This window comes from Hyla sarda, chromosome 5 (genome assembly GCF_029499605.1).
Source record: "Hyla sarda isolate aHylSar1 chromosome 5, aHylSar1.hap1, whole genome shotgun sequence".
Classification (NCBI taxonomy): domain Eukaryota; kingdom Metazoa; phylum Chordata; class Amphibia; order Anura; family Hylidae; genus Hyla; species Hyla sarda.
Window position 1 is genome coordinate 345,116,245 of NC_079193.1, and position 18,250 is coordinate 345,134,494.

Here is an 18,250-nt window from a genome sequence, read left to right on the forward strand (position 1 = left end):
TGTAGACCCAATTTTTGAATTTTTACAAGGGGTAAAAGGAGAAAATGTATACTTATATTTGTAGCCCAATTTCTCTCGAGTAAGCACATACCTCATATGTCTATGTAAAGTTTTCGGCGGGCGCAGTAGAGGGCTCAGAAGCAAAGGAGCGACAAGGGGATTTTGGAGAGTACATTTTTCTGAAATGGTTTTTGGGGGGCATGTTGCATTTAGGAAGCCCCTATGGTGCCAGAACAGCAAAAAAAAACTACATGACATACCATTTTGGAAACTACACCCCTTGATGAATATAACAAGGAATAAAGTGAGAAGAAAGTGACTGGTTCTCAAGGTCTTATGTGGAAAGGATGGTTGTGTATGTATAATTGTGGATAGTATAGATGTATGAATGTGATACATCTAGGGATACGGTCGCAGCACTGTGTCCCTCTCCTGCTGCCGGTTTCCACACTGTGGAGGATCAGTATGGCTGATACATGGAAGTATTACACATCACGGCCACAACATAGTTGCAACCTACTCTGAACTGTTACTCTATATCCACACTGCAACCCGGCTCCTGCTGTCACAGCACCGCTCATACAAAGGATTACAATATTATCTCATATTTTACAGCATTGCCGCTTAAACAATTACGGTGAATACAAAGTCACATTACCAGCACCATTTTTATCAACACAGACTTCTTATTTTATCTGATCAAGGACTACATAATTAGTGCTCAAAGTCTATTGCATTATTAATTCTGCTGATTATTACTATTATCCATGTTTTTACTGTATGTATATATGGGAAAGTATAAATGCTAGGGCTCAGCATTTTTTCCTCTTATTAATTATTAATAAATTGCATTATTCATAAATCTATCCAAGTTTCCTCCCTTTTTTTTGTTATTTTACCCTCCCTTATCTTTCCTCTCCTCTTACTCCTCTGTCCCACTCTACACCACTGTCACAACTACATTAATACACTACTACAGAATTCCAGTACATATACATCAATATCACATCATTAGTATTCCATTTATTCCCATTACTCCACTAAACATACTATCTGAATATATACACATTTGTATCCAAATATTCAACATCTAACATATACACTACCTTCACATTTATTTATACAATATTGCATTGATACATCTATACTATCCACAATTATACATACCCAACCATCCTTTCCACATAAGACCTTGAGAACCAGTCACTTTCTTCTCTACTATTTATTTCATTGTTTCTGGGTAACAAGGAGATTATACCCTGACAAGTAGTTCTCGGCCACCCGACAGATTGAGTACATCCCACACATTGCGTTTTTTTCCAAGGAATAAAGTGAGCCTTAATACCCCACAGGTGTTTCACGACTTTTGCATACGTAAAAACATTTAAAAAAAAAATTCACAATAATGTGTGTTTCCCCCCAAATTTCACATTTTTGCACGGGTTAATAGATAAATGTGTAACCCCATCTCTTCTGAGTATGGAGGTACCCCATAAATTGACCTGAAGTGGACTACGGGCGAACTACAATGCTCAGAAGAGAAGGAGTCATATTTATTTTTTTGAGAGCAAATTTTGCTCTGGGGCATGTCGCATTTAGGAAGCCCCTATGGTGCCAGGACAGCAAAAAATACCCACATGGCATACCATTTTGGAAACTAGACCCCTTGAGGAACGTAACAAGGGGTACAGGGAGCATTTACCCCCCACTGGTGTCTGTGAGATCTTTGGAACAGTGGGCTGTACAAAATGTTTAATTTGCACAGCCCACTGTTCCAAAGATCTGTCAGACACCAGTGGGGTGTAAATTCTCACTGCACCCCTCATTACATTCCAAGAGGGGTGTAGTTTCCAAAATGGGGTAACATGTGGGTTTTTATTTTTTTGCGTTTGTCAAAACCGCTGTAACAATCAGCCACCCCTGTGCAAATCACCTCAAATGTACATGAAGCACTCTCCCTTCTGGGCCTTGTGCGCCCCCAGAGCACTTTGCACCCACATATGGGGTATCTCCGTAGTCGGGAGAAATTGCATTACAAATTTTGGGGGGGCTTTTTTCCCTTTTATCTCTTGTCAAAATGAAAAGTCTAGGGCAACACCAGCATGTTAGTGTAAAAAATTTTTTTTTTTACACTAACATGCTTGTGTAGACCCCAACTTCACCTTTTCATAAGGGGTTAAAGGAGAAAAAGCCCCCCAAAATTTGTTAGGCAATTTCTCCCGAGTACGGCGATACCCCATATGTGACCCTAAGCTGTTGCCTTGAAATACGACAGGGCTCCAAAGTGAGAGCGCCATGCGCATTTGAGGCCTGAATTAGGGATTTGCATAGGGGTGGACATAGGGGCATTCTACACCAGTGATTCCCAAACAGGGTGCCTCCAGCTGTTGCAAAACTCCCAGCATGTTTGGACAGTCAACGGTTGTCCGGCACTACTGGGAGTTGTTGTTTTGCAACAGCTGGAGACTCCATTTTGGAAACAGTGGCGTACCAGACGTTTTTCATTTTTATTGGGAGGGGAGGGGGGCTGTGTAGGGGTATGTGTATATGTAGTGTTTTTTACTTTTATTTTATTTTGTGTTAGTGTAGTGTAGTGTTTTTAGGGTACAGTCACACGGGCAGGGGATTACAGCGAGTTTCCCACTGCGAGTTTGAGCTGCCGTGCAAAATTTGCTGCATCGCATACTGTACATTCACAGGGGGGGGGGACCTCCAGCTGTTGCAAAACTACAACTCCCAGCATGCACAGTCTATCAGTGCATGCTGGTAGTTATAGTTTTGCAACAGCTGGAGGTACACGGGTTGGGAAACACTGAGTTAAGAAACAGAGAATGTTTCCCAACCAGTGTGCCTCCAGTTGTTGCAAAACCACAACTCCCAAACGTTCCCAGGCATGCTGTAAGTAGTAGTTCGGCAACATCTTTAGAGCCAGATGTTGCCGAACTACAACTGCCAGCATGCTTGGAGTTGTAATTTTGCAACATCTGGATGACTACAGTTTGCAGACCACTAATACAGTGGTTCCCAATCTGTGCCCTTCCAGATGTTGCAAAACTACAACTCCCAGTATGCAAAAACTGTCCAGGCATGCTGGGAGTTGTAGTTCTGCAACATCTGAAGGGCCAGATGTTACAGAACTACAACTCCCAGCATTCCTGTACAGTAAGGGCATGCTGAGGATGTGTAGTTTTGCAACATCTGGAAGGGCACAGTGGTCTCCAAACTGTGGACCTCCAGATGTTGTAAAACTGCAACTCCCAGCCCAGGGCTGTCTGGGCATGCTGGGAGTTGTAGTGTAAGGGGACCAGATGGATCCAGACGAAGGAAGCAGAGACTTCCGAAACGTACGTCGATAGCCTTGTGGACTGCTCAGGATACCATAGTGACGTCACTCACAACACACTCAGTCGGAACCTTTACCAACTTGCACGCACGCTACGATCAGGTTGAGGCGCCACCGGCTGGGGCGCGCTCCCACTGCAATCCACGCTCCTTCCTAGAGACCGGACCCTTCATGAAGTAACACTCTGAGAAACAACATCAAGTAATCCGCTACATCCGGGAGTCAATTCAGTAAGAACCACTTCAGGGAGCCCACGTATCTGCAGAGCGTTACCTCCTTCACTGCAATACACAGCGATCGCGCTGTAACAGCATTGCTGTGGGATCATTACACTTACACCGCAACCACCGATTTTTATCAGCAACCGTACTATCTACAGGTCAGTTTGTAACTTGTGTGTATAATACAGCGCTTACTATACAATTATTTTTCAGCATATTACTTTCTACACAGTGTGCATCCATAGGGGAGCACATTTATAGTAAAGCAGCCGTACAATCACACATCAAACCAGACCCATCCAGCGCTAGTGATCTTTTCTATTCTCTAATTTACAAATCTGTTTTTTTTTTTTGTTTTTTTTTTAATCAACAGGTGCCAAAAAGTTAGTTTTCCACCGGAGTACCCCTTTAATGTTTTGCCAAAATGTACAACATATAAAAAGTTTTTGATTCTGACAGTGCCCATATAATCTGTTAAGGTAGAAAGAAATATTGTACCTTATATATATCGGTCTGTGAAAGGTACCATATTATTAAAAATGCAAATAGTCAAAGAGGCGTTCCCAAGCCCCTGAAGTGCTAAGGACTGGCACACCTCCTTGCTCCCCCTCCCATCCATGTCTTTGCAGGACAAACTGGCGGCTGAAAGCCGAGCCCTGTTTCCAAACGTCACACCTTCCACTCCCATGCCAAGCCTTGTTTGTTGCAAGGGCCAGGAAAAGGATTTGAAAACAGGGCTTGACTTCCAGTTGACTGTCAATCAATCAGGGACCGAGATAGGAACAGAAGCAAGGAGGCATGCCAGCCCTCAGCACTGTAGGGACTTGGGAACGACTCATAGACTCTTAATTTTTGTACATTATGAAAGCACAGACAGATATATGAAATGTACCATGTGTCTCCTCGCCTAATCGGTCTGTGCTTTCATTGTGTAGGTATATGTTCGTTTTCTAATTTCTCCCCCATTCCAGCACCATATTATTTTATAGAAAACACTGGATAAACCCCTTTAAAGGGGTACTCCGGTGAAAACCTTTTTTCTTTTAAATCAACTGGTGGCAGAAAGTTAAACATATTTGTAAATTACTTCTATTAAAAAATCTTAATCCTTCCAGTACTTATTAGCTGCTGAATGCTACAGAGGAAATTCCTTTCTTTTTAGAACACTGATGACATCATGAACACAGTGCTCTCTGCTGACATATCTGTCCATTTTAGCAACCATGCATAGCAGATGTATGCTAAGGGCAGCATGGTGGCTCAGTGGTTAGCACTGCTGCCTTGCATTGCTGGGGACTTGGGTTCAAATCCCACTAAGGACAACAATAAAAGCGTTATTATTATTATAATAACATCAGCAGAGAGAACTGTGGTCGTGATGTCATCAGAGAGCATTCCAAAAAGAAAAGAATTTCCTCTGTAGTATTCAGCAGCTAATAAGTACAGGAAGGATTAAGATTTTTTAATAGAAGCGATTTACAAATATGTTTAACTTTCTGCCACCAGTTGATTTAAAAGAAAAAAGGTTTCCACCGGAGTACCCCTTTAAGGTGGTTTTTAGTGACATAAGAGCACTGTTACAATCGAGGCAGTTCGTAAATTATCCCCATCGTTTCTATTTGGCAGCTACATTTAATGAACAAAACCAAATACATGAACATCCTCGTAATTCACAACAGCGCTTCTCTTGTGCAGAATTTTAAATCAAAATGAAGTGTCGGAAATCAATGGATTAATGGGACTTTGCTCACCGATTTGAACATGAACATGTTCATTCTTTCGGCAGAACATGGATTTGTGGCGTAGGTTTTGTCATGAAAATACCGCTGTGTGAACTGGGCAGCAGCCCCTGATTGAAAGCAATGGGAGGCTGCTGCAAGCGGCATTTTCTTAATCTGAACATAGCCTTAGAGTAGACGCAAAGAAAGAGTATATTTAAAAAAAAGAAAAACTACCACAAGAGGACATAGGGGGAGCTTAATCAAAAGTTGAAAATGCCTGTGAAAAATGAAAGAAACGATCTGATTGGTTGCTAAGGGCAACTGCACCACTGTGCAGTTGCCCTTAGCAACCAATCAGATCGTTTCTTTCATTTTTCACAGGCATTTTCAAAAATAAAAGTGATCTGATTGGTTGCCATGGGCAACTCAGCAACATTTCTCTGGAAGGGTTTTGATAAATCTCCCCCACAGTTTATATTAGATGGGCGAAAGTTGAAAAGTAATATCAGGAAGTGGACTGAAGTGAGAGAGTAGTGGATGCATGGAATAGCCTTCCTGCAGAAGTGGTCGCTGCAAGTACAGTGAAGAAGTTTAAGCATGCATGGGATAGGCATAAGGCTATCCTTCATATAAGATAGGTATAAGGCTATCCTTCATATAAGATAGGTATAAGGCTATCCTTCATATAAGATAGGTATAAGGCTATCCTTCATATAAGATAGGTATAAGGCTATCCTTCATATAAGATAGGTATAAGGCTATCCTTCATATAAGATAGGTATAAGGCTATCCTTCATATAAGATATGGATAGACATAAGGCTATCCTTCATATAAGATGGGGATAAGCATAAGGCTATCCTTCATATAAGATATGGATAGACATAAGGCTATCCTTCATATAAGATATGGTTAGACATAAGGCTATCCTTCATATAAGATGGGGATAGGCATAAGGCTATCCTTCATATAAGATAGGGATAGGCATAGGACTATCTTTCAAATAAGATAGGGATAGGCATAAGGCTTTCCTTAATATAAGATAAGGATAGGCATAAGGCTATCCTTAATATAAGATATGGATATACATAAGGCAATCCTTCATATAAGATAGGGATAGGCATAAGGCTATCCTTAATATAAGATATGGATATACATAAGGCTATCCTTCATATAAGATAGGGATAGGCATAAGGCTATCCTTAATATAAGATATGGATATACATAAGGCAATCCTTCATTTAATATAGGGATAGGCAAAAGGCTATCCTTCATATAAGATAAGGATAGGTATAAGACTATCTTTCATATAAGATAGGGATAGGCATAAGGCTATCCTTCATATAAGATAGGGATAGGCATAAGGATATCTTTCATATATGATAGGGATAGGCATAAGGCTGTCCTTCATATAAGATAGGGATAGGCATAAGGCTATATCATGTAATTTACTAGCTTTAATTTACATTCTCGGATTTGAACTACAACAGGGTTTTCCAAGCAGTGTGCGTTCAGCTGTTGCAAAACTACAACTCCAAGCATGCCCGGACGCGAGCGAGCATCATTACACGGCGGCCGGCCGACGCGTAGCTGTGCAGGACCTTATCTGGGGTAAGATAATCACTTATATGGTATATACCCTGTGTACAGCTGGTAAATATCTCTATATGGTCCTGTATATAATCACTTATATGGTATATACCCTGTGTACAGCTGGTATATACCTCTATATGGTCCTGTATATAATCCCCTTTTTGGCTCCCCCTTCACACGGCCATGACCGATGTGGGCTGCTTATTTTAAAATGCCCGGTCCTATTTTTGGTTCCAGTCCGGCCCTGTATATGACTGAGCTGTGCCATGTACTGACATTGCCGAAAGTACATAGAGGGAATAACAGAACATCCATAAACATCCGTAACCAATCTGATCCGCTCTCACGTATGAATAGGAACATAAAACGTTCCCACCGTGGTGAAGAAAAAACTCCATGTAGTAAGGAGAGCAACGAGACGCTGATTTTAAGGGAGACAAGAAGAAAGGTGATGTGTAATGTGTCACGGAATGGAACAGGACAAGATCCTCCAGATTAATTGTCTAGCAGAGAACATTTCCACCCATTAGGTATTTACACAGCAAAATAAGGAACATCCACAAATGGTATTAGAAGAAATTTTGTAGAACAAAAGAAAGTACTTGGGAACAGAGAGCCGCTACAAACAATGAACATCCCCCCCCCCGGCATACTGAACCATTTATTACATGGTAGCGGATTTATTTAAAAAGACGGCAAATCGGATTCTGCACAGCATTCAATTATTCAATCAATGTTTTAGGATGATTTTATCATAGTATTCGGCTGTAGTTGCCAAAACTAATGCTACCAGTATACCCGGACATCTCCTCAGCTCCTCCTGCTCTATAACATACTACCTGTAGATTGTACTGTATGTATATATCATCTGCTCAGCTCCTCCTGCTCTATAACATGTTACCTGCAGATTATACTGTATTGTATATATCATCTGCTCAGCTCCTCCTGCTCTATAACATAATACCTGCAGATTGTACTGTATTTAGATATGAGCGAACTTACAGTAAATTCGATTCGTCACGAACTTCTCAACTCGGCGGTTGCTGACTTTTCCTGCATACATTAGTAAAGCTTTCAGGTGCTCCCGTGGGCTGGAAAAGGTGGATACAGTCCTATGAGACTCTTTCTTAGGACTGTATCCACCTTTTCCAGCCCACCGGAGCACCGGAAAGCTGAACTAATTTATGCAGGAAAAGTCAGCAACCGCCGAGCTGAGAAGTTCGTGACGAATCAAATTTACTGTAAGTTCGCTCATCTCTAACTGTATTGTATGTATCATCTGCTCAGCTCCTCCTGCTCTATACTATGATACCTGCAGATTGTACTGTATTGTATACCGTATTTATCGGGGTATACCACGCACCGGCCTATAACACGCACCCTCATTTTACCAAGGATATTTGGGTAAAAAAAGTTTTTTACCCAAATATCCATGGTAAAATGAGGGTGCGTGTGTGCGCGTGTATACCCCGATACATCCCCAGGAAAGGCAGGGGGAGAGAGGCAGTCGCTGCCTGCTTCTCTCCCCCTGCCTTTCCTGGGATCTAGAGCCCTGCTGCCGGCCCTTCTCACCCCCTGGTTATCAGCGCCGCTGCCCATTCTGTCCCCCTGACTATCGGTACCGGCGCCCCATTGCCGGCGCCGATAGCCAGGGGGAGAGAAGCGGCAGCGGCACCCATTGCCGGCGCCGCTGCCCCGTTGCCTCCCCCCATCCCCGGTGGCATAATTACCTGGGTCGGGTCCGCGCTGCTCCAGGCCTCCGGCGTGCGTCCCCTGCGTCGTTGCTATGCACGGCGCGGCGCACTGACGTCATGCGCCGCGCCGTGCAGCGCATAGCAACGACGAAGGGGACGCACGCCGGAGGCCTACAGCAGGGGGTGAGAAGGGCCGGCAGCAGGGCTTTAGACCCCAGGGAAGGCAAGGGGAGAGAAGCGGGCAGCGACGGCCTCTCTCCCCCTGCCTTTCCTGGGGCGGTATCGGTGTATAACACGCACATAGACTTTAGGCTAAAAAATTTAGCCTAAAAGGTGCGTGTTATACGCCGATAAATACGGTATATCTGCTCAGCTCCTCCTGCTCTATAACATGATGTCTGCAGATTGTATTGTATATATCATCTGCTCAACTCCTCCAGCTCTAACATGATACCTGCAGATTGTCCTGTATTGTATATATCATCTGTTCAGCTCCTCCTGCTCTATAACATGATGTCTGCAGATTGTATTGTTATAGAGCAGGAGGAGCTGAGCAGATATATACAATACAGTACAATCTGCAGGTATCGTGTTATAGAGCAGAAGGAGCTGAGCAGATGATATATACAATACAGTACAATCTGCAGGTAACATGTTATAGAGCAGGAGGAGCAGAGCAGATGATATATACAATACAGTACAATCTGCAGGTATTATGTTATAGAGCAGGAGGAGCTGAGCAGATGATATATACAATACAGTACAATCTGCAGGTAACATGTTATAGAGCAGGAGGAGCTGAGCAGATGATATATACAATACAGGACAATTAGCAGGTATAATGTTATAGAGCAGGAGGAGCTGAGCAGATGATATATACAATACAGGACAATCTGCAGGTATAACTCAGCTCCTCCTGCTCTATAACATGTTACCTGCAGATTGTACTGTATTGTATTTGTGGTCGTCGCCTCTGCCCGAGAACTGTACCTACCTACCCTACTACTGCTGAATACCAACCCCTAACTAACTAAGCAGTCTGAGGTGTGCCATAACTGCTGCGTATAGAATATGCCTGGGGGAAAAGAGGGCAAAACCCTATAATTGCATGAAAGTACATTTACAAACCAACGTCTCGAAAGCATAGCCGTCCCTTCTCAACATGTAATTATTTAATCCCTACAAGCCATTGCAACTACGGCCATGCCTCTGCATGTGATTCTCCTAACCTTAGGATATGACGACAACTGAAAGCCAGCACGTCCTCTAATGATGAGCCGTCCTGATGGTCCCGATGGGGAACTACCTAAGCACCAGCCAACCAACTAACTAGGTCAGCTGCTAGAGCTGACGGCTGCTAGAGGGTTCGCAACCTCCCTTATCATGCGCTCTTCAAGGTAGATTTGATGGCGTGGAATGGAATGCAAACAATGGTGCCCTGTCAGAGGAACCACGTGATGTTATGCTGGACACCTGACAGATATATTTCGATAGTACGATGCTGGATGCAAAGAAGAATGGCAAAACCCGATGAATGCAAGTAGAATGAAATGGCATGTGAGACATCCACTAAATATCAATGAATATCACATAAGTATTCTCGGCTACGTGTTGGAAGTACGCCGTGAGCTGTGGGCGTGAAAATCCTCGACTGAGAATAACCCTATGCCCGAATGTACAACTCCGAGTGCTAACATGTGTATACACAAAGACTACGTAATCACCAACTAAACCTGTGTCGGCAATGCGACCCCTAGTGCAGCAACATGATAATGAGACTCACCCAACATGTGACTACTATCATCGTCAATCTAAGCCAAGACAAACTAAACCAATCACACCGAACCAAGCTATATCCCCGATGCTAAGTAAACATATGGACACGCGATGACGTTACCGCCGACCTGAAGACGTGTCAGGTCGCAACAGAACTGACCTATAGACGTGATAGGCCGAAACGTGAAAGACTCAACTAATCTGTAACTAACCGAATGACCGTCGCCCTGAACAAAACAGGTCGTGACCATGACATACCTGAAGACGTGGCAATTAACAATGGAAACATCATGCTATCCCTGTAGCATAACCCGATTGCTGAAAGAATACAATGTATACAAAGACATTATCGCTGCGTTAAGTCTTTTCAAGTTGTAACCAGACTGACCTGTAGACGTGACTGGTCTAGATCAACTACATGAGTGTATCTATAAACTTTGAGCGTATGTACCGAACAAACTATGAACGTGTGGCTGGAACGAACTGCATGGGTGAGCGTATATACTGAACAACCTATATGACCAGATGCACAGAACAACTAATCCACACATGTGCCTAGTACCACTATACAACTACATGAAATACTGACATATGAAGCAACACCTGAATTTATTCATGCGGTGTCTACCCCACTGTACAATAACTAGAAAGTGCTAATTTGAGGCACTCTCTCTACTTATATATATATATATATACACACACACCTATTTATACTTTTTTTAATCTTTTTTTAATTATATGTGTCAGGAATAATGAGTATATCACCTCGCATGTGTGATAACGCTGTTGCTCTGAAGGCGTGTCAGTAACAACCGTGCGACGTACCCCCCTGCAGGCGTGGCAGGCATGATGGGTATACACCACCTATGTGTCGTGATGTTGTTGCTCTGAAGTAGTGTCAGCAACAACAACAAATATGCAATGTATCCCCCTGCTGACGTGGCAGGTATCATGGGTATACATCACCTATGTGTGGTGTTATTGCTGTTCTGAAGGCGTGTCAGTAACAACAATTATGCAATGTACCCCTCCTGCAGGCGTGGCAGGCATAACAGGTATACGCCACCTATGTGTCATGATGTCGTTGCTCTGGAGACGTGTCAGTAACAACAACTGCAATGTATCCCCCTGCAGACGAGGCAGGCATAATGGGTATACACCACCTATGTGTCATATTATTGTTGTGCTGAAGGCGTGTCAGTAACAACAACAATGCAATGTACCCTTTCAGCAACGTGGCAGGCTTAACAGGTAAACACCACCTGTGCGTAATGTCAATGTCGTTCTGAAGGCATGTCAGTAACAATGATAATGCAACGTACCCCGTCTGCAGCGTGAACGGTTTAATGGGTAAACACCGCCTGTGCGTCGTGTAATTGTCGTTCTGAAGACGTGTCAGCAACGACAACTGCCATGTATCTCCCTGCCTATATAAAGATGCGTGCAGAACGATTACGTGTGAAACTGTCGTGAACCGCTATGCATGGCTGTACCACCAACTTGATGAACCTATACTTGGGCCAACCATATACGCGTATACACCACCAGCGAACGCACCTGTAGCTAACCACAACCGATGGCAGAGAATATGCCGGCAAGTAGTAACTATTACGACCACATACCTGCGTACGGGGCCACACCCCATGTGCTGTATGAGCATGTGCGCTGCACAAACGCTGCGGGCATGCAAACTTCACAAATAGCGCAAGCGCATGTACAGAACACATGCCACGAGTGCACGCGCAGCATGATTCCCGCGTGCACCCATGTAATATAACTCTACAAACATGCGTGATACAAGTCCTGCGAGCGTGTGTGCAGCACAATCCCTATGAGTGCATGTTCAGTAGTAATCCTACGAGCGTGAGGACCATGTAATACTATGAAAGTGCGTACAGCGTAACTCGTATGAGCGTGTACATAGCATGATTCCTATGAGTGTGAACAACATGACTCCTACAAGAGCGTGTGTAGTATGAACCCTGCAAGCGTGTACAAGCGTGTATACAACGTAAACCTACGAGCAAGTGTACGGTATGGATGCTACAATGGCATGTACCGCATGAACTTACAAGAATGTGTACCGTATAAAGCCAACAAGGGCGTGTACAAAGAAATATAACCTACAAGCGAGCATACAGTGTAAATTATGCGAGCGAGTGTACCGTATAAATGCTACAGGCGAATGTACTGCATAATCCTAACGTGTGTAAAGTAAGAATCCAACAAGCGTGTGTACAGCATATCCTACCAGTGTGTACGGCAGAAAAAATCATACAGGTGTGTACAGCATGAATCTTACAAGTATGTACACAGCATAATGCTACAAGCATGTACAAGCGTGTGTATAGAGTAAATGCTACAAGCATGCACCCTACAAACATGCACAAGCGTGAGTGCAGTATGAATCCTACAAGCAAGTGTACAGTATGAATCCTAAGGGCGAATGTACAATATAATCCTACAAGCGAGTGTACAGTATGAAACCTATAAGCGAGTAAACGGCATAAAACTCTACAAGTGTGTACTGTATGAATCCTACAAGCGTGTGTGCAGTATAAACCTTACAAGGGGGTGTACAGTATGACCCTAAAGCGTGTGTATGGTATAAAACTACAAGCGTGTAGAGAAACGAATGAATCCTATAAGCGTGTGTGGCGTATAAATGTTACCAGCATGAATCCTACCAACGTGCACGGGCGTGAGTACAATATAAGTCCTACAAGCGAGTGTATGGTTATAAATCCTACAAGTGAGTGTACCGTTTAATTTCTACAAGCTTGTGTACAGTAAAAACCCTACAAGCGTATATACAGTATGACTCTACGAGTGTGTATACAATGCCCCTACAAGCGGATGTCCTACTAGTACCGCATGAATCCTATGAGCATGTGTATGGTATAAAACCTACAAGCATATGAATAATGAGAATCTATAGTGTGTGTACAGCATAAATCCCACAGATGTGCGTAGAGCATAAATGCTGCCAGCGTGTTCACGGCACAAACCCAACCAGCCTATGTACAGCACAAATCCCAAAAACGTGTGCACGGCATAAATCCTACCAGCGTGTGTAGGTCATAAATCCTACAAACGTGTGTACAGCATAAATCCTTCCAGCGTGTGTACGGCACGAATCCAACCAGCGTATGTACAGCATAGATCCTAAAAACATGTGTAGGGCATAAATTCTACGAGCGTGTATGCGGCACGAACCATACAAACGTATGTACAGCCTAAATCCTACAAGCGTGTGTACGGCATGAACCCTACCAGGATGTGTACAGCATGAATCCTATGGCATGATTCCTATAAGTGTGTGTATGGTATAAATGTTACGAATGTGTGTACGACAACTATGAGCGCATGTACCCGGAACAGGAATATGACCGAAAGAGCAAACAAATTATATGAGTATATACTGACCAACTACATATGCGGACCACATGTTATGTAAATTAAGTTATAAGAGTGTGAACACTGACAACTATATGTGTGCCCGGCACAACCACGTGACCTGTCTATGTATAAAGAATATGTGCATGACATGACTATATGAGCATATACAAAAAAATTTTTTTTTTTTTTTAAGATAGCGAAATGCATGAAAACTTAATTTTCTTGTAACCCGACAGGCACCAAAGCTAAACAATACGCCTTCCTGTTATTAAGGATGAAACCCCCTCCTGAAATGGAGTTCTAACTTAGATGATTATACCTGACTGCTGACAACTTGCAACGCACCGAGAAAATGCAAGTAACTGCAGAGGAAGGGGGGAAGGATGAAGGAAGACAGTAGCACTGCTAAGAGCATGCCTCTGTCCACCCCTGCAGTTTAATCGACCGCAGTATAAGTGAGAATCGTAGCTCCACAACAGCTGGAGGCACACCGCCCGGAAACACAGAAGTATAAATATAAAATAAATGAAAAGAAAACTGTGAGGAAGTTAGTTTAAGAGACAAAGGTTGGAGGTGAGCGCAGCTGTTGACGTAGCGTGCCTTAGACTGACCAGATTGGCAGCTGTGGGGGTGAAGCATGAGCCCACAGGGTGGGGCGGAGCGGCGAGTCCGATTGAGTGTAAAAGTGTGCAAGTCTCAGTGTGCCGGAGACACATATAGATCCTCCCAGCAGCACAGAACTTCATGGGAGGCTGATCACATAATGCGATAATGATATATATGTGCAGGAGGCTGTTCACATAGAGCGGTAATGTTATACATGTGCAGGAGACTGTTCACGTGGTGCGGAAATGTTAAAATATGCAGGAGACTGTTCATATAGTGTGGTAATGATATGCATGTGCAAGAAGCCTATCACATAGTGCGGTAATGATATGCATGTGCAGGAGACTGTTCACATAGAGCGGTAATCATATACATGCGCAGGAGGCCATTCACATAGTGCGGTAATGATATGCATGTGCAGGAGGCCGAATGCCGGTATGTAATACAATAACCAGGGGCCGGGCTGACCAAGGGTTTCCCTGAACTCCGGCTTACCTCCGGAGCCCGGGAACAGCCAGCGTTACCCCCGGTCAGCCACGGCCACTTACCACCACCACCATGCCGGCTGGAGCGACCTTCCAGTCAGCTGACCCGTGCAGTCAGCTAACCAGCGTGAACGTGACGCCACCTCCTGCTGACATCACGTGACAAACCCTTGACCGAAGAACCCACGGCGGCCAGACGTGAGGCGGCCGTGAGTTCTTAAAGGCAGCCGGCTCCTCCCACAAATACAGGCCAGCTGCGCAGGCCTTAAAACATATCATCTGCTCAGCTCCTCCTGCTCTAACATACCTGCAGATTGTACTGTATTGTATATACATCATCTCCTCAGCTCCTCCTGCTCTATAACATGATACCTGCAGATTATACTGTATTGTATATATCATCTGCTTAGCTCCTCCTGCTTTATAACATGATGTCTGCAGATTGTACTGTATTGTATATATCATCTGCTCAGCTCCTCCTGCTCTATAACATGTTACCTGCAGATTGTACTGTATTGTATATATCATCTGCTCAGCTCCTCCTGTTGCATAACATGATACCTGCAGATTGTACTGTATTGTACATATCATCTGCTCAGCTCCTTCTGCTCTATAACATGATACCTGCAGATTATACTGTATTGTATATATCATTTGCTTAGCTCCTCCTGCTTTATAACATGATGTCTGCAGATTGTACTGTATTGTATATATCATCTGCTCAGCTCCTCCTGTTGTATAACATGATACCTGCAGATTGTACTGTATTGTACATATCATCTGCTCAGCTCCTCCTGTTGTATAACATGATACCTGCAGATTGTACTGTATTGTATATATATCATCTGCTCAGCTCCTCCTGCTCTATAACATGATACCTGCAGATTATACTGTATTGTATATATCATCTGCTCAGCTCCTCCTGCTCTATAACATGTTAACTGCAGATTGTACTGTATTGTATATATCATCTGCTCAGCTCCTCCTGTTGTATAACATGATACCTGCAGATTGTACTGTATGTATGTATATATATATATATATATATATATATATATATTTATTATATTTATACCATCTGCTCAGCTCCTCCTGCTCTATAACATGATACCTGCACATTGTACTGTATTGTATATATCATCTGCTCAGCTCCTTCTGCTCTAACATGGATTGGACAGCATTTTTAACATGACACATTGCCTTTAATGTTATTGCTGATCAATGTACGTCTTTGTGATAAAAAGCACAGACCCCACTCTTACCACTGGCCCCATAGCAATCACTGCATTTAGTATAGGTTTCCCATAATAATAAATTCCTTGTCCTGCCCCACAAATTCAATAAAGAAGCACAAATTTATTTATAGCTTCTGTAACCATACCCCAAATTCTGAGCATAAGTGATAAAGCCATGACATTAAAGCTGTGTTTCTATACTATGCCTACTCTCCAAATGTAAAATGTTATACATTTTTCTAAGAAAACGAACAACAGTCTTTTTCTTTTAGTGTTCAAGCTCTAAGCACTTCCCCTTCTGTGTAGGCACCGGCTGGTGTTATTTCTCTTGTTCGGGGCATAGTATTTAGAGATGAATGGACTCCTGGAGAGAAGTTTAAGAGCAGAAAGTAAAATAAGTGAAAATAATTCAAAGAAAAAAACAAAAACAAAAAACTTTAATCGTTGTACTCACGAGTGATCTGGTAATAACAGTCATAAGCACGATGCCAATTACGCTGCCCTCTCATTACAGTGCCTGCCACCGCCGAAGCCTTCCATTCATTACAACAAGTAAATTAAGAAGAGGCCAGGACCAGGGGTGATGAAGGACGACATTATCAATGCCTATTTCATTCAACGCAATAATGCAAGATTCAACGCAAGTCAGTGAAGGAGGATGGATCATTTCTGTCAAGACTGGAAATTCTAATGAAATTACTAAATTAGTGTATATTATTCCATATTTTTATGACTTATTTACATTTATAGTTTATTTTTTGTAAGTGTTACATTTTTTTTATCCTATTGATTTTTGTGCTTCAGAATGATCACTGCATTAGGAACATCTGGTACCTAATATCTTGTGACCTATAACGCAATAACACCCGTTGGCTGCATCATGATCGGCTCTTAGATAATAACTCAGCACAGCAGGAGTTAAAATTTGCAAATTGTTGGGGCCCAGAGCCATGGTGCCAGAATTTCTGAAACAGTTGTACTTATTGACTGTTCCTGAACTCTATTATCAGGAGTGTACCAAGACTGGGTGAACCATGAAGAGACCTCACAACAGCAGGCCATGTATGGTTGATCGGAGAGGCAAGCATTGTGTGGCACATTTGGCATTTCAGAAACAATGTATCACAGTGGACAAACTGATCTGAAAGTACAATAGAGGGCAAGAGAGTCAAATTTCCACAATAACTACCGTGTGTGCCATATCTTGCTTCAACTGCAGTTCAATGGTCAGAGATCAACAACAGTGTCTCTGATGACCAAGTATCATTGCAAACAATGCCTCGCATAAGCCTAGGAAATATGGCAGAAGGTCATCTTGCATAACAAGTTCCATTTCTTGCTGAACCATATAAATCACATTTGAAAACCATATAAATAATATAAACGTAAATAGTTTTCTTGACTATGGCAATGCACATTACACTAACTAGGTTAGGGGGCTTTCCTATGGTCAGTATTTATGAATACGAAAAAACTGTACACTAGACTCAGATTTTTCTTCTCAAGCTGCCCTCCTTAGGGGACGCTTTTCTGCTAAAGGATATCCTGATGGCTTTTTGACTAAAGCCTATCATCAAAAAGTGAAAAATATGACACAAATTGATCGTTAACCCTAAAAATAAAAAATAGTGGGAATAAAAGGTAAAAAAAAATGAAAAAACAAAACTAAGTTTAAATATAATTTCTTAAGAAATTACAACTGTGAAGCAAAAGAAATTAAAACGATCCTCAAACGTAATTGGCACATTATTCATAGTGACCCAGTACTTAAGAAAATCATACCGAGTACCTGGGGAGTAACATTCAGACAATCAAAAAATTGGCAGAACCTCTTAGCCCCCAACAGGTTAAAAATTATAAATGTAAGAACTTGTGTTCGGGATGTGCCATAAAACGTAACCTTTAATATATCAGATAAAAAAAAATATAGAATTAGTGATGTACTAAGGTGACAAGCGTAACAAAACTTGGTCTATGTGTTATTAAAGCAATAGTTTGAAGCTCAGAGTGACCAATGTTGGTCAGTCTGAAGATATCAAGTATACTGGAGTGCAACAGATGTATAGGTAGTTTGCACATCCAGATTTATAAAACAAAACTGCCGACGTGTTTCTACCACCCTGTAAGGGGTGGCGTCATCAGGGAGGTATCAGATATTAAACAATAGACCTTAAATTAA